This window comes from Triticum dicoccoides, chromosome 4A (assembly GCF_002162155.2).
Source record: "Triticum dicoccoides isolate Atlit2015 ecotype Zavitan chromosome 4A, WEW_v2.0, whole genome shotgun sequence".
Taxonomy (NCBI): Eukaryota; Viridiplantae; Streptophyta; class Magnoliopsida; order Poales; family Poaceae; genus Triticum; species Triticum dicoccoides.
The window spans coordinates 624,599,022-624,620,257 of record NC_041386.1 but is presented as its reverse complement, the minus strand read 5'-3'; the positions used below and the strand labels follow the sequence as shown (position 1 = coordinate 624,620,257).

General features: G+C 45.2%; 1 non-coding gene and 1 pseudogene across 1 annotated transcript; one reads left to right on the top strand and one right to left on the bottom strand.

Moving 5' to 3' along the window:
• The first annotated feature begins 5,320 nt into the window (after nucleotides 1–5,320).
• On the top strand, nucleotides 5,321–5,392 carry TRNAH-GUG. Its single transcript has one exon. It is a non-coding gene; the product is annotated as a tRNA-His (tRNA).
• A 13,568-nt stretch (nucleotides 5,393–18,960) lies between these two features.
• The window catches only part of LOC119289427, a 3,357-nt pseudogene continuing 1,081 nt past the window's right edge, over nucleotides 18,961–21,236 (bottom strand).

Genomic DNA, 21,236 nt, shown 5'->3' with positions numbered 1-21,236 from the left:
ATATAAAATTGCATCAATTTGCGAGTTCGATGGATACTTACACAAGGTTCTTTTTTCAATTCAATATCAGTTCAATCTTCCAGTGCATCAATTTAGAAATTGACACCAAATCAATATATACAAGATATCATATCAAATGTATCTTATATTTTTGTCTGCATGTCTTCTTAGACTCTCTGTCCAACAGATTACCCAGTGATCAGTGGGCGAGTCGGCGAGCAGCTTTGGAGGCGCAACATGTCCTGAGCGTAGCGAAGGCAAGAGCGACGCCCATGTAAGCAATGAGACGGTTGGGGCGCTTGGGTGGAAGCCGGGGAGCACTTCTGCTACCGGGAATGGTGTTGTGGCGCTTCCATGAAGCAGCTACCAGGCGGGGCTGAACTAGAGGCGAGCAATGGCCGGCGGCGGACGGCGCGAGCGTGCGTGGCGCAGGGCTGCGGCAGGGAACGCCCTAGGGCACATGGCTGTAGCTGGTTGCGCGTAGATTGCAAGCGAGAAGCGACCATGTCAACTATCTAGACACGGGACTCGGCAGGCTCGCAGGTGGGCCATGGACTTGCCACAAAAAACTGAGGTAGTTTTCCATCAGTTTTCACTTCGATCGGGGGCCCCATGATTTATGGGGCCCTGTGCGGTCGGCCAACTTGGCCCCCCTCATCGACGGGGCTGCACGATGGTAGGGTGGTGGTGCTATCGCGTGCAGGGCAGTGAAACAAAGGCCATCTTGGCTGACGGACTAGCCGTCGTTGATGTGAAGGTGCTATGCGCCATAAGGTTTTGAGTTTAGATGGACGAGATAATCAGAAGACAAAATGGAGTGCAGTGTCGAGCGTGTGAGTGAGGCAGCGATCGGGACCACATGGCGCCTCACTGGTCTGGAGTGCTGGTGTGTACGAAGGTGCAACTTGGGGGAGGTCAGTGTGGCGGTAACCATCTAGGCCGGCGGTCTCATCACGCTCGTTAATCAGAGGTGGTGCACGTGTGCACGTCTAGGACTAGAGTTTGGGTGACGAAGAGGAGGGCAGTGGAGCGCTTGAGTGAGGTAGCGGTTGGGGACAATTGTTACCTTGTCGGTCTCTCTCCCCTCATTTGATCGTCTGATCTGTCCGACCTCACGAGCTTCATATGATTTTGCAATCAACTATAAGAAAATTTTAGATAATAATGAAAGCTGGTAAAAAAAAGAGATATGGGCATAGGATTGTCGCCATGGGTGGGCTGCGACTTTTTTTTAAAGCCTGGACAAAGCCACGAATGTGACTGAGGATATTTGCAACACGACCACATTTAATCATCCATGGCTACTGTGTTGGATCGCACTGTAGATCCATGGAGCGTCGCTGGCTAATAGAGATAGGAGTTGATCCTAGTCTATGCTAATATCAGACAGTACAACATGGTATGACTACATAAGTCTTCCTTTCATCTACTCACTTCTTTGTCTTGCCTTGTAGGATTTCTCCTGATGCCTTTCATTCTCAAAGCTCTTCCCTATTTTCTTCGACAAAAATATATTAAGCATTGAATGAACGTAGTATTGACACACTCTTGTCATCCGTCTAACATTTTGTGATGTATAACCAAATCTATTGTATTGATTCTAACAAACAAGTGTGGAGTGTGGACTAGAAATTCACCGTTTAACAAGAGAAGAGGTTATATAGGAGAGTGATGTTAGTATAATTCTGATCTTGGGTTCGTTCAACCACATGCATGGCCGGGTCATGTGTGGCCGGTTGAGTTAGTTGGCTAGTTGTCCTCCTCACAACAAGTGAATAAAGGTTGCCAAGATACAGGCCGGATCGCGGCCGCGGCGTTCGTCGCCATTGCTCTGAGTTCGTGCTCGAGTTGGGTTATCTTGTGCGTATGGTTTCCGGGTTTGCGCCAACAAGTGAAAGTTGCTATCGGTGGAAAAGTGGGTGAAGCTAATAATGTGCACCATGTTCTGTGAGTAGATGCAGGTCGGGCACTACTTAGTGTGTAGGCCGGTGATATGAAAATTGCTTTGTCTCATCAACCAATTCTAGCAGTGTGCACTTATGCTTGTAGGTAAGGGAAGAGGATACCCTTTCATGTAACGTGAGGATAGTTCATAAGTTTTGTTCATTTAGCTGTGTATATGAGTTCATCCAACTTGAATGAATTCATTTTCTGTATCAGAACGATTGTAATCTCCATGTTTAAGCAATGATTCTCTTTTCCCACAAAAAAAGGAGAGCAACTCTAGCAGTTCGTGGAAATGGACGTGTGGACTCGATTTGGATGGCGAGAACCCAAAACAGGTGTCCAACATCTCATGTAAAGACCTGCAAAAATACATGTAGTCTGAATTGCCTTTGACGACGTCTAGACATGGAAGATGTGAAGGCATCGTGGAAAGCTCAACCGTTGGCAAGGCTTTGTCCCACCTGCCAGCTTCGATCCCCGTGGATACGAGGAAGACACGCACAACTGTCGTGTGGTCGCCGTCGTGCGTGCACTACACCATCCCTAGCCAAGGTATGCCTCCCTTTTTTCCCGGATTTGAAGTGTCGAGTAAAACGACGGCTCGGGAAATGTAGCGCCTCACCACCCTTTTTCACCTTGTGGCTGAGCTCTCTCACCTCACACCTGATGCTAGTTGGTTTGGTTCAACTTCTTTGAAATCTACTGCGAAAAATGAACAAGAAAATGAAAATGAAAAGTTGTCACCCAGAAGGTAAAACAACGAGAAATGGATGAAGATTGTCAAGTTCAGGACATCTAGGAATTTGTTAAAGCCTAAACAAGGCCACAAACGCAACCGAATGTTTCCACGGAGAAATGACATTTAATCATCCGTGGCCGCTACATGGGTCGCCACAGGTTCGAGGAGCGTCATCACGAGAAGTCGAGGTTGAAGAGGCTGCAGCTCTGTTGATGTTCCTAGTCTATCGTGTATGTTAAACACAAGCTTATGGTACATACGTCTAGGTGAGTCCTTTGCATGTATTGAAAGATATACAACACCAATGCGTCCATTGCAGCAACACACCATAATGTTTTGGTCAATGATCCATCCGGCAATCACTTGAAGAACACGGGGTTTTGGAGCAAAATATTTGCAGAAGAAAACGGTAAAAGAGAGTAGATGCATCAAACTTCTCAACTAGAAATCCGGTGTGCGCTCGCTTGATTGGACACTTACTCGACCCAATTACCTGTCTTACCTCATTTCCATGGTTATTTTATGCAACAAAGCTGAAAGTTAGTAGCGAGCTTTGATACTAGATGTGACGAAGTTACTAGTTGAAACTTGCACTGTAAATCACACTCACCCTGTAGTCAAATAATATGAACAATGTTCCAGGCCGTGCTTATTCACATCAAACTCTTTGTAGAAGAGTGATGAAAACACCACTTAGAGGAGCGGGGCTACAAAAGATGATATTATCATGTAAACATAAATGGGTTTCTGACTTTCACTACACTCATCTAGGACTAGTACATAACTAGATGCCAGTCGAACCCCTTAATGATCGAACAAGTGGGCGGCGCCACTAGGCTGGTCATGGCTCTCAAGCACAACCACCTCTTGGTCGTACCTCGCTAGGAACCCCACGCAGCAGAGCCCGTCAAGCCTACTCTCGATCACCACCACGTCCGCCTGCGGCCACTGCACCCTAAAACAAAATGAAACGACGACGGTGATGGCCAAATTGCTTTCTTGCTTGATGCGCTCACTCTTACACAGTCTGAATTGGCGGCCAACAAAGAGATGGCGTGAGTGGCGGGGCAATAGTACATACCTGGGTGGCGAGTGCGGGTGGGGTTTTCCACCGCTCGGCAGTGTGCCGCGGCACCGACATGGTACTAAACTGGAGCTACGGTTGGTGGCTGGATTACACGAGGGTGGTGGCGCATGTGAGTGTGCAGTACAGGGAGCCCAGTGCGGAAGCAGAGGTAGTGTGTGCAGGTGCGGCAAGGGCTTGAATTTGGGTGTGGAAGAGGAGGGGAGTGGAGCCCTTGAGTGAGACAACGACTGGGGACACGTGGCCCCTCGCCGCCCTTTCTCTCCTCACATAAGCGACCGGGCTCTCTAGTCTTACTAACAACTCTATATGTTTTTCCAATCAACCGTGAGAAATGCACATAAATTTTTGAAATAAAGCTGGTTAAGTAGAGGGCAAAAAATAGAATTTGCAGAAGATTCTCATCGTGGGCGGATAATGAATTCTTTTCAAGCCGAGACACGGCCACGAATGTGACAATGATATTCGCAACACGACAATTAATCATCGTTGGCCAGTGAGCCATTGATGCCGCAGGGCAACGAAGACACGAGTTGGTCCTAGTCTATAGTAATAGCTAACTGGTCCACATCGTGAGACTAGACAAGTCGTCATTTCTTCTACTAACCTGCTCTCCTTTTCTTGTTGCATTTCTCTGGATGCCTTTCATTCTCACAGGTTTTTGCTATGTTCTTGGGCAGGAACCAATATTGAGCACTAAAGGAATGTAGTATTGACATGATCTTTTCATCAGCCATGTAGCAATTTGTGATGTATAACCAAACCTACTGTATCGATGCTAAGAAACAAGTGCGGAGTGTGGAATAGAAATTCACTCGCTAACAAGTGAAGGGGTTATATAAGGGAATGCATTGTTATGGATCGAGAAGTGTCTGGTAATAATGTGGACCATGTTCTGTGAGCAGATGCAGGCCAGGCACTACTATTGTGTAGGCTGGAGAAGTGGGTGATAATAATGCACTTCTATTGTGTAGGTTAGTGATATGAAAATTCCTACGAAACTTTTTGATACCCTGCACAAGGGCGTCAATTATTACTCCACTTCTACCAAGAGGGTACTTGAGCAAGCTCCCTGGGTTGTATCATTCTGCAAACATGCAAACCTGATATTTTGTAATTAGACCAAATGATGGAAATAAAAACTTCGGAACTATTTATTTGAAATATGTTAGGCGCATTTCAAGTGAGAGTTCAGCAAAGTCATTAATGCTTAATCAGTGGAAAAGCTAAGTCTTACAAGTCATAATCCAATGCCAACTATCTAGACATCCATTTTTCATGGAGCATGATACCAACAAGGCACGCCATGACAGGCATTACTGTTGGATCAACTGAAAGAATATTTTCCTGATATTGTGGTTAGACCAAATGGTGAAAATAAATCTTCAGAATTGTACACATGAAAAAATCTAGGTGAGTAGGCGTGTTTTAAGGGAGTGTTCAACAGAGCCACCAATTATTAAGGATTGGTTTGATGTGGAAAAGCTAATAAGTCATACACCCACGACTTCGATATTATATTGGACAACTACAAAATTATGTCACTTAAAGTGGCTGTAGTTTAGTGGTGAGAATTCCACGTTGTGGCCGTGGAGACCTGGGCTTGAATCCCAGCAGCCACATTTAGTTATTCTTTTCTCAGAAACAAATGCATCACTATTTATTTATTCTATCTCTTTTATTTGATTATCACAATACACTGCTTTTTAATGTATTTAGTTTTCATGCATGTGAACGATTTATTACAGTCCAACAAGATGCATATACCCCCTGAAAAATAAAAATAAATGCAGGTACATAACCATTGTGTTTAGGGTGCCTCCACCTATATATTTCGTGTGGTCACATGTGACATGTTATGGCATTTTTGTATCAGTTATCATATATTACCATTTGATGTTGTGGAGTTTGCACCCAGGAGATCAGTTATCATATCTTACCATTTGATGTTGCGGAGTTTTCATGTAAAGCAAAAACGTTGGGGTTGGGACAAGCACCCAGCAGCCACATTTAGTTTTTTCTTTTCTCAGAAACAAATGCATCACTACTTATTTATTCTATCTCTTTTATTTGATTATCACAATACACTGCTTTTTAATGTATTTAGTTTTCATGCATGTGAATGATTTATTACAGTCCAACAAGATGCATATACCCCCTGAAAAATAAAAATAAATGCAGGTACATAACCATTGTGTTTAGGGTGCCTCCACCTATATATTTCGTGTGGTCACATGTGACATGTTATGGCATTTTTGTATCAGTTATCATATATTACCATTTGTTGTTGTGGAGTTTGCACCCAGGAGATCAGTTATCATATCTTACCATTTGATGTTGCGGAGTTTTCATATAAAGCAAAAACGTTGGGGTTGGGACAAGCACTTAAGTGAAACAGGATATTTGAGCAGGCAGAATTTATCAACTTACCATTTCTGCAGACAGACTGCTGTCAGACTTTGACGCCCGCGAGCAGAAAGTACAGGAGGTCAATCCGGCGAATCAACGATCTCTGAGAACGGCGTAGCAGTTTCGTGGCGCCTAGGGCTCCCCGAGGTCTCATTTTTATGTTGGGCTGCAACAGACAAGGCGCATATCTGCTGGACGCTGTGGAAAGGATGCCCAAATCACGTAGGATGAAGAGTGGAGACCTGAGATTGTTTTGTAGTAATACTGCATTAGCAGAGGTTTCAGGCGGTCGTTAACATGGTATGCTAATCTTGGCCTGACATTTGAATCATGATATTTGCACAAATTCACATGCTGATTGTATATTATGCTATTTAAAACGCACAACGAAGTGATGCAATGCCCGTTTGCCAACATGTGTCTTTTCAGCAGTTCAGTCTGTCTAGGTACAGCTGAAGGAGAGTGGCGTTTTGGATCTCGGCCTCTATGGAAGCCGATTTAATAAAAATCAAAAATTGAAATTTTTGGATTCAGAATAATCTGAAAAAATTTGTACAAGTAAACATGGATGTCAGGTGTATGTGTGTAAAATGTCAGGATGAAATAAATTGAAATACGACCTGTACAAAGAAGACAAGTTCATGGCCTGCGAGGATGAACAGTATCATATGTTAAAAAACTTCAGATTTGTTTTTTTTTTTGCGTATTTCGTCCTGAAAATTTACACATGTGTGGATTATGCCTTCATATATATCTGTATTTTTTTCAGAATTTTTTGAAATGCAATAATATGAGTTTTCATGAATTTTTTATTTTGCTTTTGGAGGCCTCCATGGAGCTCAGGCTCCAAAAGCAATTTCGGCAACTGAAAAGACTTCTTCCCCTAAGAAAATAAATGTAGAATATAAGGAACTCACTAGAATATTTATCCACTCCCTGGTTGCATCAAGACAACCATAGGTCTAAAGCTCCTGGTAGTATTTTATGAAACCACTATTACGGCCAGAGCATTTTCATACAAAGTGTAACATAGAACATCCAACAAAAGTGCAGTAAGATAGAGCACTACTAAGTTTCAACTCGATCAATCAGATAACATCATATCGATGAGTCCAGAACAATTCATTGCAAATTAATCAGGTTTTAACTCAACTTTGGGGAAATCAGTCGGCCCTATCCGCGAGTTGAACTGGCCTTGGGTGACATCCACCATCCAAGAGTCATACAAGGCACACCGAACCGATTGGCCTAGCACAAGAGGATCCGCAGGGCCGGTCAAATCATCATCAGCCACAATTAGGACAGAGTTAATTTCTCTGAAGATTTTTTTTCCTATTTTGTTGTTTTCATTTGTTATTTGCAGAGGAACCAATTAATAGAGGGTGACCTGGGCGAGGGGAATGACCTGTGGGCCTCTGACTAGAAATTGGAGATGAGCTAGGGGCCGGAGTTGATGTGGAACCTCTTGAAGTCGAATGAGTGGGCGGCGCTGCAGGGCTGGTCATGGTTCTCCAGCACCAACACGTCCTGGCGGGGAGTCCCGCGCAGCAGAGCCCTCCGAGCCCACTCCTGATCACCGCCATGTCCCCTACCGGCCTCTCCACCACCTTTGACTAAACGAAACGGCCAAGATCAACAACGTGCAGTGCTCGCTTACTTGCTTGACGCGCTCCCAGACTCTCACACGCTCTGAGCGGCGGTGAAGGAAGAGTTCGTGTGAATGGTGAGGCGAATGACCTGGCGGGGACGATCACCGTGTGAATGGTGAGCGTGTGAGAGTCTGAGAGATAAGCGCGCCGACGCACGGCACTGGAGCGGAGGTGGTGGCGGCTACTGGTAGTTGGTCTGTTGGTGGTGGAGTGGTGGTGGTGGTTCTGCTGCTAGTTGGCTTGCTTCAAGCTAGGACTTGTTGCCACTCTACCGCCACAAACGAGCAAATCTTTTTTATAAAAAAGAACCAAGCTCTTCACAAGAAGGTAAAACAAACAGAGATGGATTTTATTTTTAAAAGAAGTTTGTTAACTAGATGGCGCAATAAAAAAGAAATGAACTTAAGTTACAATTGGCAGGAAAGTTTTAAATAGCGGGCTAAGCCTCTTAGTGATGGACCACTTCCAGCGCCATCAGCGCAACGAGGAGCACTGCCGGGAAGCCTAGTCAGGAGTCCATCTATGCTCCTAATCTATTGTGACGTCATACATCATTGGAAGGGATTTCTCGACGGGTCGTCATTTCTTTGGCCGTCATCCTCCCACGTATCATTTCTTCCGATGCCTTTCATTCTCAGAGCTCTTCGTCAAGTTCTAGACCGGGAACCACTCTTAAGCATTAAAATGAATATATCATTGACACATTATTGTAACTAATCGTCTATTTTTTGTGATCTATAAGCATATTCGTGCTAAGGTGTACGCATGGAAAGTCGGCTACGAAATTTACGAGCTAACAAGTGAAGGGTTTATATAGGTGAGTGGATGTTGCTATGACTGGAAAATTGGGTGAAGAAGTAATGTAGGCCATGTACCGTGAGTAGCAAGCATGAGTAGGTAACTACTTATGGCATTTCTAACCGACCCCCTAAAAATAGTGGAGTATTCGGCGGAGTAAACCGTTAGGTTTTGGTCGGACCTAGCCGACCCCCTATATTTAACAGAGTATTTTTTTTCTAAACTTTGCAATTCTAGTATAAATTGAAATTACATATTAGAACACATATAGAAACTAAACATAAATTTGGATGTTCAAGCAAATCATGAATATAGTTTACAAACCGAATTCAAAGTTTACAAACCGAATTATTCAAATTTAAACACGCTGAATGGTTAGATGTAGCAAATAGCATGTGATAGAACAACTAGGACTCACTAAGACGTTGTCAGTGATGCTCAACAATATCTTGTTGGAGCTCAGCATGAGCATAACAGTTCTTAATCTTGCGATGCTCCTCAAGGAATGTTATGATCCTGTTCGTCTCATACTCTGGCTCAACCGGACACCCATTGGTGATGTACCAAAAGTTCTCAAGCATATCCCTCTCATCTTCAATGGTCATGTTATGCAATATGATGCGTCAAGTCATGATCTGCCATAGAACCTTGGAGCTCCAGTACTCGGCAGGGCCACGAATAATTGCAAAGCACTCCTGAAGCACTCCTCAACATCTTTCCTAGCAGCTTTTTGTTACATTTTGGACGTGGTATCATTTTGACCAAGGTGGCCCATGGTGGATAGATGTCATTCACAAGGTAGTAACCCATTGAGTAATTGTGCATGTTGACCAAATAGCTGCAAGAAGGACTTCACCGTTAATAAGCGTAGAAAACAGTGGTGATCTCGCCAACACATTCAAGACATTGTGAGAGCCAGACAAACCAACGAATGAATGCCATATCCAAAGATCATTCGATGAAATTGCCTTGAGAATGATGGTTGGATCACTGCAGTGGCCTTTGTACTGAACCTTCCGCCCTACAGGACAATACTTCCATGTCCAGTGCATACAGTCAAGTGATTCAAGCATGCCTGGCCATCCTCTTGCTTCACTCTCGGTCATCAGCCCCTGGGTGTCTTCCTCGGTTGGTGCTCTCAAGTACTCCGGGCTAAAGACATTAATCACTGCTTTTCTGAACCTTCGAATAGCGCCCAAGATTATGTCCACCAATGCAGACATAGTAATTGATTGCATAGGCCGAACACCCATATCCCAAGACTTGAACAGTGGCAATGCACTCCAGTAGAGGGCTTGCACTTATCTCTCCACATGCATTTCCCCAGAGCTTGAACCAATCATCATATCTCTCAACGACTTTTGCAATGGTCAGAAAAAGACTTGTGTGCATCCGAAAGCACCGGCGAAAGTACTTCTTCGGATAGGTTGGCTTTGGGTCAAAGTAGTGTCTCATGATCTTTGCATGACCCTCCTCTTTGTCACGATTGGTTTGTATGCGGCCAAACTGTGATCCTCTCCTAGGCCGCTGGACATCATCATTGATAACCATGCCTAAGATGGTGTCAAAGTCATCATCGTCTTCTTCCTCTTTCGATGATGAAGAGTCCACCAAGACCATCTCCCTCAACCTCTTCATCTACAATCCAAAGAGCTAGGTTCAATCCAGAAGGTTCGGTTCAAAGAGAACCGAACAAAAAAACTCACCTAGGCAATTCGTCGAACACTTGCAGTGCGGTGCTAGTGCACTGGCCGGACGCTATCGTTTTGACCAAACCGGCAGGCGGCGACGCGAGGGAATAACCTGCAGTGGTGTTCCAGCAATGTGAGATGCAGCGACCAGCAAAAAAAGAAGAAACTACAGAGCAATCCAACAAATCAAGAATGGCGACGGCGACGACGTTACACCTTGATTCCGGTGACGACAACGGGGGCTAAATGGGCTTAATGACGGGCAAAAGGGAAGCGAGGGGTAAGGGATGCAACGAGGTAGCGGCGGGGTTGGCGGAGGGTCGCCGGAAGGCGTGCCAGCAAAGATGGAGGCGCGGTGGTGACGCGGGGGAGAGGCACAACTTTTTACTCAGCCGCCGAGCGGTGGAGTATATTTAGGGAGAAAGTTGGCGCCGGAGCAAACAATTTACTCCCTTACGGCAGATAAGGGATCGGTTAGGTGCCAATTAGAGGAGTAAAAAAATGAATTTTTACTCCTATAACTGGTTGTAAGGGATCGGTTAGAAATGCCCTTATTGTGTAGGTCAGTGATATGAAATTGATTTGTTCACACATAATTACAGTATGGCGTGCTTACGCTTGTAGGTAAGCAGAGGGTACTTCTTTTATCTAAACTTTGTGAAAAAACTATCTTTAGTTCATAAAATGATGATAGATGCTCGTCCAATTGGTATGGATGAAGAAAAACAATCAAGAATTAAACACTTGGTGGCCACAAGACATCTCAAGAAGATAAATCATTGTTGCAATAGAAGTTTTAGTGAACTATATGTAAGAAAAAGCTTTTCCTGGCACAAACCTGTATTGTTTGAACGGCAAAGAGTATACTCAAGTGACAAGGGGTCGGAGACCACCCAGTAGCTCACGGCCGCGTTGACTTGGAGCTGCATTGGAGAGGCGGTGGGAGCTACGAGCTCACCAGTGGGTGTTGCGAGAGGCTATTTCCGCGTGCTATGACTTATGACCTACAATGCTCCAACCAATGCGCGGTGATGTTGGTGTGTGCTGATGTTGCAACCCGCATGGTGGAATTGTGATGCTGCATAGGCCAACGAGGGAGCTGTGAAGCCTACGCCGGGCGACAGGGATGGTGGGCCAGTGTGCCACGGGATCGTGGCGGTGGCGACCAGGTGTTGCAAACAACAACCATGACGTGCTACAATGGGTGGCGACCACAGTGCTGCGAGGAGGATGGCGACGTGAAGCGCAGAGGGGAGGCATGCAAGGATCCCCTCTTGCCGTGAGGTTGTGCGTAGCACGATGGACAAATGGGATGCACTAAGTCAACGAATTGGCGAGCTGATCATGGACGTACATGCATGCATGATCGAATAACTCGGGAGGGGACCGATCGATGCCTCAATTCTTTTGCGCAAGGCAAGAGAGGATCATCTATAGTAAAATGACGTTCAACATATTTGAGGTTCTATTTTTTCTGAAAAAAAAAACATGTTCAAATATCTGAATGGATCTGATAGTTTGCTTCCTCGGCTTGAGCGTGATCATAATGGGCTTTTTGCCTACCCAGGCCCGCGTGGAGCTTATCGTGGCACAACCCACAACGTCTGTCATTCCCTATTATCGTCGGCCATGGCTTCCCAGCTGCCATTTAGAGCATCTCCAGCCGTTCGGCACTCCGGGGCGTCAAAAAAAGCGGCCTGGCGGCGAGCCGGCGTTAGATTGGCGCGTGGGGGCGATCTAGCTCCCAATCGTCGGCCCACAGGCTGCCTGGGTTCGGCGATGTTTCGTACAAAATATATGCAAACTCGGCGATTTTTGCATAAACACGGCGAATATTTATTGAAATTTGTATAAAAAATATAAAAACATGCAAACTACGACTAAACTACGCCTAAACTACGCCTAGCCGCCACCGCCGCTGCGGCCGCCGCCGTCGTCTACATGCCGAGAAGTCTATAGAAGCGGGTGTAGTCGTCGTCGTCGTCGTCGTCGCACGGCTGGCTTGGGCTGGCGCCATCCCTACTGCAACCCTGACTAGGGTCGCCGAGGCACGGTGGCGCGCTGGACGGCCCGACCTCGTCCTCCTCGTCGCTGTCGAGGACGATGAGGCCGCCCTCCTTGCGCCCGCGGCACCGGCCCTGGAGCTCCGCGTACTGTCGGCGCTGGCGACGGACCTGCTTCCGGACGTAGTCCTCCTTCGCCCACTTGAGGGCGGACTCGTCGTCGGGGTCCGCCATCTCGACGTGCTCCGGCTTCACCGGGAGCAGCCCCGGCTCCGGCTTGGGTCGGACCAGGCGGAAGGAACCACGCGGGGAGGGCCGGGCACCCTCGTTGATGACGAGGGCGTCGCTGCGGGTGCGGCGCCCGAGAGGCGTCTCCTCCGGCTCGGGCTTGACGGGGCGGAGCACGGCCGGCGAGCCGGAGCCCGACGACGAGGACGACCCCGGCTCCATCCGCCGCGGCGTCCAGGAGCTCCCACGGCGAGAGAAGGACGGCCGCGGCGGGTACTCGAGGCGCGACATGTTGCCGGTCTCGATATGGTCGAGGACAGCCTCGAGGGTGTGGCCTGGCACGCCCCACCACTCGCGCCACCTGTCGGAGTTGAGGCAGCCGCGCGGGATCACGCCGTTGGTGGAGGCGATCTGCTCCTCGCGGTGGCGTTGGAAGTACGTGGTCCAGAGGTGGTAGTTGTCGGCGGCGTAGCGCGGTTCGTCCTGCTACTCCTCCGTTATGGACAAGCGGATGCGGGCGATCTCGGCCCGCCGCGCCGCCCCTTCGGGCACCGGTGGCACCGGGACGCCACCGGCGCTCAGCCTCCACGTCCCCGGCACCCGCATGTCCAAGGGTGCCGGGTACTCGGCCTCGTAGAACAGGCGTGCCTCCGCCTCTTGGAGATGGCGGCGGCCGAAGCCGTTCGCTGCTGCGTCATCGCCTCGGTACCTCTCGGCCATCTTTCTCGTCGTCGGGAAGAGGGGAGTGTTGCTATCTACGTCGGGGAGGGGGAAAATGAGAGCTGTGGCGTCCACCGGCAGGGAGGTCGCCTTTTATAGCCGTAGCTGGGCGGCGACGGGCTGCATGCCGGGCGACGCATGGCTGGACGCGCATCGGGGCGCGTTTACTGCGCCGCCCGTGAGGCATCAATGGAGGCTGACCGGCGCGGCAGCGCGGCAGCCTTTGCATTGATTCCCGCGGGAACCGAGGCGGTGAGGGCGACGAAGCGGCGTCTCGCTGACTCGGCGGGCCCATCCGCTTTCGTGCCAAAAAAGCTTGCCCGGCGCCCCCGGGCGCCCCCAGCGCGCCGGGTTCGGCCTGGGTCCGCCGGCACCAGTTTCGACTCAAACCGGCAAAAAACGAGCTCTTGGAAACACAACTGGACCGATTTTGGAGCGCCGGCGTGAAAATTCACTTGAAAAGGACCTGTTGAGGACGCCGCTGGAGATGTTCTGATGCCCCCGTGCATTCCATTGCACAACTGGGGAAGACAAATCACCAGTAACAACAAATTTTACAAAGTATGGAACCTGGCCAAGCCAAATCTTACACAAAACTAGTTCCTAGTTTAACACCATACGCACGTATAATGTTTGCGACTCCATTAGAAGTCCGGGGATAAGATGCCAAACATACATCCATAAACACCACATGCAGTTGTATGTTAATATCTTTGAAAATAGCCCCTAATGCTGAAAGATTCTTGTGTTATTCAGTTGCACAGAATCTGTTTCTATCATCACTCCGTCATCACTTAGTCACAACCTAGCTCAGTGGTTGTCTTTATGGCATAAAGTATTGCAAAAGCTTCCAAGTGAAGTTCACACGAGACACGCTTCAAATTACCTGCAAGAGCAGCCATTGCACACCACACACATCTTTAATAATGAAGCCCCACCCTCTAGTATTTCTATTGAAGTTGCTACGGCGGGCAAAAGCCGGCCTAAACCATTTTCATTTTCATAAACCAGAACAACATACACCACAACGACTACAAGATGTAGCACCTGACACCCACAAGAAGGAACAAGGAAACAAAGAGAATCAAAATGAACTCTGCCTAGCGGTACAAGCCTTGAACCTGGCACCGAACAAAACTGGAACAAACCAAGAAGAGAACGGAGGAGTCTTGTTGGATCAATCGAATGAATACCAGACGTCGAGACAATGGAGAGGAAAAAGTCCACGACCCGCCCAACGATTCCTCTTCAACTTGAAGACCTAGGAGAGTCGCAACGTCGTCAAAGGGCATCCCATCACCAAGGTGACATCGCGAGAACGGAAAACTAACGCCACTGAAGGGCAATGTTCCACCGAAATTAATGAGCACTGCACCTCCTCTTGGTGCCACATCGACCACCCTCACCGAATGACCAAACTTGGGCACTATGCAAAGCAACGAGAACCTATAACATATTCGAATCACGACGTCGAACATCGAGACCTTACCGCCGCCATGAACATCCCTGAGAGGAAGCCCACCATATCTAGAGAGGGAACCAAAACTTAGCCTGTCCTAAATCAGCGAAGCACTTCCACCACCACCACCTACAGAACACATGCCCCCACCGGCCACCCACGAAACCAACCTCCCTCTTCAACCAGCCGCATTGTGATAGCCCTCCACAAGAACTCCACAAATGACGGCACGAAGGAGAAAGTAATGGAAACCAACACCATCATCCGATACGGCAACCACTACTAGGAAAAGGGCTATAGATGATATGGACATTAATGGCGCACCGTGTATGTGGTGCGCCACTGCTATATAGCAGCGGCGTACCAGATACAGGTGCGCCATTAGTAATATATATTACTAATGGCGCACCTGGTGTGTGGTGCGCCATTAGTAGTTTTGAAAAAAATAATGTTAGTAATGGCGCACCATGGGATAGTGCGCCATTACTAGTTGACATAATAATGACGCACCACACCCGACGTGCGCCATTAGTAGGTTTGAAAAAAAAATGTTAGTAATGGCGCACTAGTGGACAGTGCGCCATTACTAATTTTAACTAGTAATGGCGCACGCCATTGCTAACAATTTTTTTTTCAAAACTACTAATAGCGCACCACACATCAGATGCGCCATTAGTAACCCTGGTGCTAAATGCACCCCTCCAGACCGCCTTTTCAGTTTAAAAAAAATAAAAGAAAATGCTGGAAATGTCAAAAAAATAAAAGAAAATAAGTTTCCCATGTGATATGTGATCTAGTTGTTGGGAAATTTACAAATATGAATTTCGACTTTATTTGCAAAATCTCTCTGGAATTTAGTAAAATGGGCATAACTTTTGCATACGAACTCTGATTAAAAAGCTTTTTATATGAAAAATCATCTACTCGAAAAGTTACGTACGAATTGAACCGGGGGAACCCCGTTCAACATATTCAAAAACCTAACAGAACGAAAGATATGAGGCTTTTAAGATCTAGAGGGGGAAAATGAAAAAAATTCAAACTTACTAGTGGCGCACCATTTGCTAGGTGCGCCACTAGTAACAGAAAAAATTAGTTAAAAAAATTGGATTTTTTTTCAAAATATGATACGTAATATGACCGGGAAGTTTGAAATATTTTTTCAAAATTTCATCACACTCATGAACATGAACAAAGTCCTAGACATTAATAAGGTTTAATATGATTGATATGATATATATATCAACAAGTGCATGTGAAGTGAGCTGGTGCTGGGGTTGGATAGAACTGCGAAGTTAAGCGTGTTCGGGCTGGAGTAGTGTGAGGATGGGTGACCTTTTGGGAAGTTTGACCACAGAGTGCCATTTGACTTGAGATAAAGCCATAGTGACTCGAGATTAAGAAAAAAAATTATGGAAAAATTTGAACTTTTTTTTGTTAATAATGGCACACTTCTATGTGGTGCGCAATTACTAAGCTAGATAGTAGTGGTGCATCATGGGATATACTAATGGCGCACTGCGTGGTGCGCCATTAGTATATATACCAGATACTAATGGCGCACCTGTGGAGCGTCATTAGTAAAATATTCTAATGGCGTGATGCTAGTAATGTGCCATTAGTAGCCAAAACAGATGCACCACTAGCAGGCCTTTTCCTAGTAGTGAACACCCTATCTAAGGTTTTTACCTGGAGTCTCAAGACATGAGTTGCGGGGTTGCAACAGGCTCCTCGATGGCACCCCCAAGGAGGGAATCAACGTCCACAAAACAAGTCGCCGCCGACATTGACAACATCTCTATCAGATTTTCACCCAGATCTATGCAACCCACCCCACCAACTCCCAATTCAATCGGCGCCACCAAGAGAATGCCAGAGCAGTCCAGTTCACATAGCCGCAGAAAGTCTGGGAGGACAACACCAAACCATGTCGCACGCGCCGCATGGGAACACACGCATCTTGCAGAACTCGCTGAGGCAAGAGCGCCACCCACCGCCACCTACCTCCACCACCAGAGCCGCCGTACGCGAGCACGTTCTTGCCGCCACTTCAGCTACCCGCCAGGGCCAGATCCAGCCCACTCGGACCCCGGGACGATGCCCTGTTGATGCCTCTTTCCACTCCACTAGCTCACGCTCTCAATCATAGGGAAACCACGCAGACTGCGACCACTGCCTACCTTCGCGAGATCCATTGTGTAAAAATGAGAAAATCATACAAAACATGTGGCACCTTTAGTGCTACATACAAACAACTTCATTGCACTATTTGTATCAAGAAAATTTGCTAATATTATCCCAACTTGCCTGTCGTGGCTGCAGTTATTATGAAATTGCCCTACCATCGATGCCCATTTGCCTGCTATTGGTAGTTAGTTGCCTACTATTGCTACTTAGTTTGCTAAGTTTGCATATTATTTACCTACAATATTATGAAGTTTCTTATCATTATTTTTCTAAGTTGCTTATAAAACACTATGAACTTGCCTATCGGTGGTGCTCAGTTGCCTGCCCTTTACAATTTCATTTTCCTATAATACATTAAAAGTTGCCCATCAGTGTTGCTAAGTTGTCTATCTATGAAGTAAGTTGCTTACCACACCAGAAAAGTATTGGATGCAACTTTGAATGATGTTAGGCTATTCACTCATGGCAGGAAACTTAGGGTAGTATCTATTAGGGATTTGTACAAATAGGGTGTGGTCTAACATAGGGGCAATGTACTACGTGCGGGAAATTTAGTTGGAAATGCATAAATAAGCATGTATTTAATTTGCATTTTCATTTTTTTATGTTTTACCTTTTGAACCGAGCATTGAAATCAAATTTCGTGTTCATTCCTAAGTTCCTTGGGATGATCTCTTCAAAACTCGACTCCATATGAGTATGTTTGACTAAAATTTTCATGAGCAAATTGGACGGCCACATAGGCAACTTTAATGCTGTAGAGAAACAACTTATTATTAGTTTGCCTAGTATGATTGTCTATCAGCGGGGAGTCCTTATAAGTTGGGTTACCATAACTACAAAGTTGAGTAGCTTCAGTTCTAAGTTGCTAACATATCTAGCGAGTATAGAAATTAGTTTTCCGAGGTAGACAAATTAGGAATTATGATATGCAAATTTCACACTACACTGGGAAACTTTCATAGTATGGTAGGCAACTAAACTATTACAACTTAGTTTCCAATGTATGTAACTTATCAATCATGGTAAACCAACTTATAAACTACTACAAGCAACACATCTGCATCTTACCTGTGATGCCTACTATGCCTAGTGTACTACTCCTTCAAAGTTAGTACAAAGTCGAGTCACTTATTTTGGAACGGAGGGAGTACTATTTATACCACTACGAACTTACTTACCACAGATGCTCTGTTGCCTACTCTACTATGAAAATTGCCTATCATAATTTCTAATTTGCGTACTACATAAAAACCTATTGCAGTACAAATTAGGATATTATTACAATACTATTGGTTCATAGTAAGCAACTGAGGACAATGTTAGCCAATTGGAGAGTCATAGTGCGATTACTTGACAGTCAAAGTAGTCAACTTAGGAGGGCCTCGGGCTAATTGACGGTTATGGTAAGAGAACAAATAGGAAGTCTGCACATGTAGCACTAAAAGTTTGTCGAAACCTACCCTCACGGGATCTGTTTTGAAGAACTCCTCGCGAGAAACCTAACTACGAAAACGGATTACAATTTCGACGTTCCCTTCAAAAGTTATAGCTTTTCAAAGTTTTACAAAATGAAATTTAATGCATATAAGAGACCTTGATTTACACAGTATGTGAACGTGTTGCATTAAATGTACTTGCTTTGCATCCCCTTTTGCCAACGGGTGGGGCCAAATTACCATGCATTTTTTCCGCATCACGCGATTGACAACTGCAGTGCGTGTCCTCGGCTTTGACAAAAAGTGCAACTGCACTTTTAAGTATTTGGGTAAACTAAACATAGCACAACACAACACAGTTCAACAACAAAAAACAAAATAAACATGCTTGATGTGCTCTATAGGCGTAAGCCTGCACACAAGTTCCTAGGCTTAACATTGCCAAATTTACTCAACATAGAAATAGCAATTTCTCGCACAACTTAAGTACCAAATCCTTTATTATGTACGTAAAATATGTTAATGATTCAAAATTAAGTAAACACGGTGGAAACTCGAAAGTCATTTGTGGATTTTAGGAGCAACAACTAGAAGCTAATACTAAAATTTATTTCATGAATTCAATGACCCACGCATTGCCGTAGATGTGAGTGGTCTTGACACTGGTGAACCCTGCACCCCTTGCAAGCTCCTCGAACTCCCTCTGTTGCCTCTCCTTGCCACCTGGGGTGTGCATGAGCATGATCATGTCACCTAAGAACATCAGCTGCCCCCTGGATGTTGAGTCTGGTTTCAACGGCAGGATGCCTTCCATGACGATGACCTTGCCGTGAGCAGGGAGTGCGTCAAAGCAGTTCCTTAGTAGATTCGTGCAATGCTTGTCAGTCCAGTCATGAAGGATCCACTTTAGGAGGATGGCATCGCCGGAGGGCACCCCCGACATGCTCCACACCAGGGAAGGACGGCGCATCAGAGATAACGTGCGGCAAGTCAAAGTTGACCCCCTTGATGTGCGGGTACTTGGAGGTGATGGTGTGGATGGTTGCACCCACACCACCTGCGACATCAACAAGGGTGCCGACACTGTCAAAGCCCCTGTAGAACTCAAGGAGCTTCTTGGTGATGATGGTTGAATGGTTCTTCATGGCCTCGTTGAACATGCGGTTAACGTGCATGTTCGTGCTATTGTACTCGAACAACGTCATCCCGTATGCTCTTTGGAACGGGAGGCCACCATCAAGGACTGCGTCCTTCAAATGATACCTGCAAATTAGTTACAAGCTTCTAGTTCAGTTTACTGATAGTGGAGTAATGGTGGCATGCAGTTGCTCAACTTCCAACTTTACAAGCAAATTCATCAAGAAAAACATTTTTTCAGTACTTCTAGTTAGTACTTGGACATTGCTCAAAGTTTCAAGTTTTCCATCGACTAATTGGCAGTTGGTGGATAAATCTATAATTGAATAGATACTGTTGGCGCAGGATCACAAGCCAGACTAAACTATCAGAACTAAAGTCGGAAGTCAGAACTGCCTGAGAAGGTATATATAACATGCTGATTTAAGAAACTATCTATTATTATATTATTTAAACAAGATGTGAATAAGTCACCACTTATACATAGAGTAAATAATCTGATTCGTTAAAAATATTACAAGCCTATATTATAAACGACTAGGATTCAATTTGTTTTAGAAATTCGGAGCAACCAGGTTCCTATAGCTAGATAGAAGGCAACATAACTGAGCAGTACGGTTGTCAAAAGAAAGAAAAGAAAAGAAAAGCTAGGAGAGCAGCCGAGTACACAAGCTGAATATATTTGCATGCACCAGCAGACATTTCAAATTAGCATTCCATTAATTTTACCGTAGCAAATAGGCAAATATGGCACGTGATACAATGAAATATTATTTTATAGCTAAAGAATACAGGTCTATTTCTAAATTCATAGTAGGTAAAACTATTTTCTGGAAACAACGAGTTAACATAGACGCATATATTACAAACACCACCACACGCGCAAAACTAGATATAACTTTCTAATGACTGGAATCTTGGAGTTTCACGGTTGATGGGATCTAACTCCTATTAGGTAGATAAATATACAAACTCTATATTCACATGATATTTCAAAGGAAAAAAGGAAATTGAACACAAAAAACTAGCAATTTGATTTTCATGGACTTCATGAACAAAGTACGTAGCAAAATTTCACAAGAGATATTATATAAAACAATGCTGTTTGATTATAAATACACTCCTCTATGCAAATAAGCGAGGATTGCTCACTTACTGGTCATTAACTGTTATATATCAAAATGCGTGAACGTAAAATAGGCAAGCGAATCCGCACATGCGTGCATATTCATAAAGAGAAGATACAACGTTGGGATTAATTAAGAAGATGTTTTACAAAAAAAAGTAAGGAACAAATCATGTAAAGTACATAATAATTTTAGAAAAAAAATTCAAGTGCACAGTAAAACATTCTCTTTGTGCCAAGAAAACATAAGACAATGCAAAATAATGGACAGATAATTAGAAAAGGACAGTGGTTTTTCAGATCTCGAGTGCCCCTACATCCTCTACAAACAGTAAATTAGAAAAAAAATGAAACTTTGCAATATCAAATATGATCAAACTTTGTAGGTGCTTGCAAGTTTTCAAGCCAAAAAAATATTTGAGGAGATATACACAAGAAAAAGATTTCAATGCTTGATGTTTTGAGCACCTTTAGCACTGAAATCTGAAATTCATGATATTCGAGGAGCTCTACATGATATTTCGTTTTAAAAACTTGCAAGAACATACAAAGTTGGCCATATTTGATGACGCTGAGTTCCAGATTTTTTTCGAATTTGTTCCTATTTTTTCTGAGTTTAC